The following is an 8,358-nucleotide window of genomic DNA, read 5'->3' as shown; positions in this document are numbered from 1 at the left end:
TACATGAACTTGATGTGGTCATAACAATATAATTAATTATAAAATAATTAATTTATTGATTAGATTATTTCAAAGACATATAGTTGAACTAATTCACTTATGTATCATATATTTATCCATTGAGATAATTTGAAGAAAATATTTAATTTAGATCAATTAAAATTTAATTATTGATCATCCAATTTATCTCTAAATAAAGCAAGATAATTCAGAGATAATATTCAAATTTTTTACCAATCAAAATTTAATTATTAGTCATTTAATTTATTTATAATAATTATATTAATTTAGAGATAAAAGTCAAATTGGATTATTTAATTTATCTCTAAATAAATTAAAATAATTTAGAGATAACACCTAACTTTGGCCAATCAAAATTCAATGACTCAAAGTCTGGCCAATCAAAAAACTTTCAATGAGTCATCATAATTTATCTCTAAATAAATTAAAATAATTTAGAGATAATTCAAAGAGACTATGTTCTCATCAAAGCCTTCCATTTAGGATTATAAATAGGGGCCCTCCAAGCCATTTTCATTCATTTGGAAGCATTCAAGGATTGGGAGGCATTCAAAGATTGAGAGCGTTTCAGAGATCAAGAAGAGTAGAAAATTTTTGAAGTGAAGATAAAGTGGCAGCAAAGTTCATGATCAAGATCGAGTTTTTTTGGAGATGCTGTTCCAGTTGTCATGACAACCATCATTCCAAAATTTACTTTTGACGAAGAACTTTACTGAGGAGATGATGAAACAGAGCTACTGCTTGAATAGCCATCTTGTTCCTTGAGTTGATTGGTACTTGATCCTTTAGAGGGATCAAGTTGTATGGAAGAAATTCTTCAGAACTTGGGGAGCAAGCATCATATAAAGGATTTTGGTTAAGGATTGGAAAAGTTTGGTTATACAATTTAGTAAGAGCTTCTGTCTTTCTCCGAGTACCATATGGATGTGTTGGAACATTCGTGCTTGATGATGAAGTTGGAAAAATTGCAGGATTCACTCGAGCAGGCTTGGCAGTCGGTTTGCTAGAGAGATTTTTCTTCGGAGACATTTCAATTTGGCGACATTTGGAGATGTGTTTGAAGAAAGGAGATGAGAGGCAGAGATGGTCCCACTGGGCGTGCCAAAAATTTGTGTGTACAAATTTCTCGTCAAAATTTCTTAACTTGAAAATTATGAGACAAATACGAATATTTGATATGAGTTATAATCTCTGAAAATTCCTCTGATTAATTTCTTCACTTCGTCTTCAAGAGTCACGAACTCGAACTTAGTCTTGATCGCGAACTTTGCTTGATCTTCGCTTCAAGGGTCTGCACGACTTAATCTTGATCACGAACACTTGATATCTTCTCTTCAAGGATCTTAATGACTTAATCTTGTTCATGAACACTTGATATCTTTGCTTTAAGGATTTTTACGACTTAATCTTGATTACGAACATTTGATATCTTCGTTTTAAGGGTCTTTACGACCTAATTTTGATCACGAACACATAATATCTTCGCTTCAAGTATTTGTGATCAAAATTAAATCGTAAAGACCGTGAAGATATTAAAAGTTCGTGATCAAGATTAAGTCATAAAGATCCTTGAAGCCAAAATATCAAGTGGTCGTGATCAAGAAGCGAAGATATCAAGTGTTCGTGATCAAGATTAAGTCGTAAAGACCCTTGAAGCAAAGATATCAAGTGTTCTTGATCAAGATTAAGTCGTGTAGTTCAAGATCAAGCAAAGCTCGCGATCAAGACTATGTCCAAGTTTGTGACTCTTGAAGATAAAGTGAAGAAATTAATCAGAGGAATTTTCAAAGATTATAACTCACATCAAATACTTGAATTTGTCTCATAATTATCAAGTCAAGAAATTTAGACAAGAAATTTGTGTGTACAAATTTCTATTGGTCCAATTTGAATTTTATCTTCAAATTATTTCAAAGGATAAATATATGACACATAGTTGAATTTGTTCAACTATGTGTTTCTGAAATAATCCAACTAATAAATTAATTATTTCATAATTAATTACATGGTTATGACGTTATCAAGTCCATGTGGCGGCACGTAGTTAGCTCATAATTTTTCTCCTTCTACATCAAGCAAAGTTCGTGATTAAGACTAAGTCCGAGTTAGTGACTCTTGAAGACGATGTGAAGAAATTAATAAGAGAAATTTTTAGAAATTATCACTCACATCATCAAATATTTATATTTGTCTCATAATTTTCAAGTCAAAAAATTTTGACGAGAAATTTGTGTGTACACATACTTTTAAAGTTTATTGTTCTTATCTCAAATTTTGAATTAAAAACTTTTAAGTAATTTTAAATTTTAATTACGAGAGTGATTCCTTAAGAATAGATTTTATTATTTATTTATTAAATGGTAACTTGTAAATGTAACGCGGTTTTCGTAGAATAAAAAGGTCAAATTCCATAGATGAGAATGTTAATTTGTTTAGTTGGGAGGGATAGAGACGTCTGCAAGTATACATAACCCCATCCTCTGTAACTGCGAAGTTATTTGGCTTTTATAAGTTTCCATGGCTTAGTCCCATCTATAGCTGCAAGGAAACTAGAGTCGCATGCAAATCAGACTTGGTTTATTAGGCAAAATTTGTTCTTCTCAATTGTAGCCTTAGTTTCTTCTTGGTTGATTTAACTGGAGAAAATTGTAAAAACCAACCAATCTCATATACTCATTTAAAAAAATGTTTAACATAAAGTTAATTATTTTTATCAACTTTTGTCACTCGACAAAAATCTCTTTTAAACCATTTAGTCCAATTAAATGTTGCCGATTTCTCTCTCGGCATCTAAGCAAATTAAATGTTGTTTGTCTTTTTCGCTATTTATCTATCTCTAATTTTACCACCATCGTAATCTGTGTCTATTTTTCGTCATCTCGTCATATTGTCATCAATCTACAGATCAAAAAATAGAGATGACATCAATATATATTTTTGAATTTATTAGTTTACATTCACAAAACTCTAAAATTGATAGATTGAAATTATAAATAAAATCTATAAATTAGAATAGTGTCCATAGTTGTTACATGAATCGTTACACGTCATGTTTGCATATAACAACTCTAATGCACTTGTTGTGTAACAAATATATTGAAGGTGTGTAATACTTTATTTTTCAAAATGATGTGTAGTAAAATTTTTTTGAACATGTTGTGTAACAACAACAATTTTTTAACACGTACGTAACAAAATTTTTTTTTCAACATCACGGATAGCAAAATTTTTTTATATATAACATGTAACAATATGTTTTTTTTTTCAAAATAGCGTATAACGATAAATTTTTTTCAATATTGCATGTAATAATTTTTTTTCACTATAATGTGTAATAATTTTTTTTAAAATAACGTTTGATAATTTTTTTTTTCACGTGTACTTAAATATGAAAAGGTTTCAATAAGGATAATTTTATTCAAAAATTTTCTCTCTTAATTAAAAACAGTTAAAATTATAAAAAATTATTTTCAAAAAATCTTATTTTTTAAAACTATTTTAAAAACGTGCTATTTAATTATCTACCATTTCGCGTAGCTGTGAGGCTCTGATAAAGCGATTGGAAGGTTCGATTGGATCCCATATTTATAGACGTACTCTATTTTCTGGGGTACAGAGTGACTTTTGCGGAAGTTGCCCACCTGCTAAATTTGGATTATGTGAATTTGGCAATTTTGCCAAAAGTTCAACTTGTTTGACCATCTGCAGTGAGTTAGTGGCCTTGATTTCTGATTTTTGTCAACGAGGGAGCAAAAGTCAGCAATTGAAGCTGATGTAGTGGACCAGAGAATCATGGCTCCCAGCGTCCCACTGACTTTTCCAACTAGCTAGCTAGTACAAGATGTTGATTTATTGTCATCTAATTGGGACGAAATCAGTCTGGTGGCAATGTGACAGTGTTATCTCCAATCTTTCGAGGTAATCTCATTACAAACATTAGAGTGGTGCACCGCTTTCCACGTGGGTGTTAAATTTTTTATTAAAAATAATTTAAAATTACATAATATTATAAATAAAAATAATAATAATTAAAGAGAAATAATTTGAAATTTAAAAATAATATAAATAATAATTGTAATGATAATTTAAAGATAATTATTTTAAAAAATTTAAATATTTTCACTTCTCTTATTAAGCAAAATTTATTATTTAAATAATTTTTTTTGAAAACATTTGATTTTTTAGATCTTAATATATGTTAATGTTGATATAATTATATTTTAATAATTACATGATTCTAATAGTGAAATCAAATTCATACTAAGAAAATATAATATTTTAAAAGTAATTATTGATAAGCTACATAATTGATACAATAAAATTATTAAAATAAAATAAATATTTTTTGAAAGTCAAAATAAAATGAATGTTAATTATACTTATTAATTTTTTTTTAAGTTTTGATGATGAAATTTTCTAAATGATCTTCGATTTTAATTAAAACTTTTTAATCTGATGCATTTAAAATTATTTAAAATTAATCCACCTTATGATTCCTATCATGTTTCATTAAAAACTAAAATTTTGTTTCATGTCAAATTTGGATGAAATCCACAAATATCCACCAAAAAATTTTATTTTTATATTATATTTTATAAAAAATATATATTCCTTAATACATGGAAGCATTGTTAGCTTCAATTTCCTATGAACCAATGTGAGAACCAAAACACCATCACTCAATGTGGAAAATCCTCTTCTGAAGCTAAAGAGAAAAAAATTCCTTGTTTACAATCCTAATGCAACCGACCCTACAAAAACCATCTCAAAATTCTTTTTTAATTAACTGTTTTAAATTAACCACATGTTGATAGTAAAAGCCACAAACATGATCAAGTGCGGAAGTCTCTTTGGGGCTTCCTTTTACTTATGTTATAGATGGGTTCAGTTACGTCCACATATTATACGTGATGAAGGGTTGTCTTCCGAGTCAAAAAAGATCTCGAGAACCCCATGGAATTAGGTTACAATAACTTGAGGATTGTAACCATGTATATTAGGAAATGCTTGCAATTTGAGCAAGTTGAGTATTAACTCAATTGTATATTTTGAAGATCCATTACAACCTGTGCACTTCGCAAGAATCTTCGGGAAGTAAAAGGTTAACTAGTATTATATTCTTTCAAAAAAAAATTCACACCGCTTAAAATCATTATATAATATATATATATATAGGTGCTCTCTCTGTCTTTTCTTTTTCGATCTGGCAGATAATAACATAAACTCTCTTGAATAATAGATGCCAAATATACGAAAAAAAGGGAGTAGGGAGCAAGTTGATGATCATGATTATAACCCACATCAGCAAAGGCATTGAAAGTCACCTAAAAAGAACAATTTGGACTTGTAAATTGTCAAATTTAATTAGGTATCCATGTCTTCTTGTATGCAGGCTCCCTAAATTTGGTAGGAAAATGAGAGGAAACTTGGTCGGCATTGGGTGGGCCTATATATATACTGCGGTGCAAACATTCCCCCACTACCAAGAAAATGGCTCCTAAGAAGCTTTTATTTCTCTTCCAGGTTCTCTTGGTTATTTTTTTCCTTCTAGTCTCAGCCATGGCTGCAAGGAACGTCGAAAGGACTGCCAATACTTGTAAGCATATATGCTAGCCTTTTTCTTTAGTTCATTACTCGTCCTAACTAGATGCAGACTTAAAGAGTATAAAATGTTTAATTAATTGTGCTCACACGCATGAATCAGCTAGTTTTTCTTTATGTCCTAGTATTAATCAACCCAAAAGCATGCTCATTAATTCATGCTACCTATGAAATAAACAGGCAAACCTCTAAATCATATATGGAATTCTACAAGGTTATATGATTAATCGACAATTTTTAATCATCTTGCTGATCTTACAGATGAGAAAGCTGCAAGGGAGCTCATTTATAAACCTCAAAAGGAGGATGATCCTTGGGGGCATGGTTATATCCCTCCAGTTACTAAACCAGATCAAACATAATCTACTGCTAGCTAGTCAGCCTGCTGATCATACGTATTGATGTATCAAATAATGTCATTGTCTAGTACCGAGTGAATAAAACAAAAGCTAATGCTTCAGCATTTAGCTTCTTGGTCCAGTTTCGTCCTCCGGTATGTATAATACTAGTATTTTGCTAGATATTGTACTACATAGCCTGGACAATGTTAATATGTGTTAGATATTGTAAACCTGTCATTTCATGAATAAAAGTTATGTTAAATGCACAATTTAATTCTACACAAAACAAAACATGCATAAAATTATATACATGATAATATATGGCGAATCAGATGTATGTTTTTGTTGAAGCACTGTCTAATAAAGAAGAATCACCATGCCACATTAACTCAATTGTTTTACACTATCAATCTGAAATTTCTTATAATCTAATATAAATATATATATAAAAAAAAAACAAAATTTCAGGTAAAAAAGGGAAGTTGTCCTAATTGGATGCCCTACTTCTTCGACATGTGGATGGCCTAAATTAAAACAATGTCTTCTCTAATTAATATGATTGCAATTTGCTTGATACAATTTTAATTTAAAGTATAATTTATTTTGATTAAAATAACTACGTTCACTTTCTTTTAAAAATCCAATATTTTTCCCTTTTATGAACAAATAATAGGAGTCTGTTTTGATGCATTAATTAATAAAATTATTCTTCGAAGATAACCAAAATTTTCTTTTATATATTTTCTTTCTGATATTAAAATATTACGTTAAATGGAGGCTTTTTTGTTCTGACACGCAATGACAAAATTTTAAATACTTCCAATCTCATTAATTCATTAAAAAAAGAAAAAAACTATTACTCATTAACTATTTGGCTCTCAAACAATAGCTTTTAAAAATTTGAAAACTATATAATTATTAATATAATCAAAAATAATTTCAAAAGAAAATTTCAATAATTTCATTGCCTTATTTAAACAAATTTCACATAGCATTAAAGTATTACTGCTCTTGATTTCTTTTCTTGTCAACCGTTTATTTTTAAAATTAATAGTTAATGTGTGCAATCTATCATTTTTTATCCTACCATATCAATATATATATGGGCTACTAACACTATATCATCTTTTCTTATTCTACGATGCATTGTATTGGGGTTATAAAATAAAAGAATCCCTCTACACCAAGTTTACGAAACATAGTTTATGTCTATTGTAAACTTCTAACGATTAATGTAAGGAAATTTCGAAGTACCAAAGAAATAACATTACTAATTAAAAGTATATCTTAAATAGAGAAAGGAATTGACGATATAAGGAATCTTACTCGCCTGCTTGAGGGGAATGGCTAATAAGTCATATTTCCCCTCTATTCCTAGGTGACTAGCTATTATTCTTTTGTTTAGTTTGTTTTTATAGTATGAAATAGTCATTCTTAAGAATGGTTATTTCTCAAAATTACAGAATAAGCATTATATATCGTCTTCTTTGCTATTAAGTATCTTGTCTCATATGGAATAGAGTCCAAAAAGTTTTAAATAAAAATACCTCTACTCACGTTAAGAAAGTTCAGTTTCCCTTCATTTTCCTCTTGTTGTTTTTCTCTCTCCGTGACTTGCCTTTCTCTTTCTTTTTCTAAATGTCCTCCGCCATTGAAGAAGGCGAGGTGGCACCTCTTTTATGGTCTGATCCGACAGAGGAAGCATGTTAGATCTCATTGTGAAACTATCATATTGACGTTTTATTACACCGGCCACATCTTCGGTGATTGACCAATCGAGAAAAAAGAAAAGAAAATAAAATCAAAAAGAATTTCGAATAAATAAGTTTAAATTTTAATAATAAATTACATTAAATTAATATTTTAAATTTAAAAATTAAATTAAAATGTTATTTATAAATTATTAATATTTTAAAAATAACATAAAAAATATAATCATATTAAAGTTTTAAATAAAAATTTATTAATATTTTTAATAAATTATAAAAATAAATATTTTAAATTAAAAAACATATGTTATATTCCTAGTAAGAAAAAAAAATTATAATAATAGATATTTTTATCTTTTTAATACTTTTTTATATTCTAAAATTATTTTTTACTAATCAAAAATTGGAATGGGTCATAATAACAATTCTTACCCTATTTATTCCATGAATCAAACAACATAATAAATAGGGTAAACTTCATATACACCTCTTGTAGTATGATATTTTCTCTTTTTTTACATAAAATTTTGTGTTTTATTTTTATTTATAAAAGGAGTAACAGTGTTATATTTTCATTTAGTTTTTTTGTAAAACGAAATAAAAACCTTTATTTTATTATCCTTTTATTTTTTATTTTTTAATTAAAGAAAAAAATTTAAATGTTTTTTTTATTTTATGATTTTTAT

General features: G+C 28.3%; 1 long non-coding RNA gene across 1 annotated transcript; it reads left to right on the top strand.

Moving 5' to 3' along the window:
• Window positions 1–5,505: 5,505 nt before the first annotated feature.
• Window positions 5,506–6,232, top strand: LOC108661243 (uncharacterized). The gene is made up of 2 exons (XR_001926992.2): window positions 5,506–5,617; window positions 5,884–6,232. It is a non-coding gene; the product is annotated as an uncharacterized LOC108661243 (long non-coding RNA).
• Window positions 6,233–8,358: the final 2,126 nt, after the last annotated feature.

This window comes from Theobroma cacao, chromosome 3 (assembly GCF_053813885.1).
Source record: "Theobroma cacao isolate CCN51 chromosome 3, ASM5381388v1, whole genome shotgun sequence".
Taxonomy (NCBI): Eukaryota; Viridiplantae; Streptophyta; class Magnoliopsida; order Malvales; family Malvaceae; genus Theobroma; species Theobroma cacao.
This window is presented reverse-complemented; position numbering and strand designations above follow the sequence as displayed.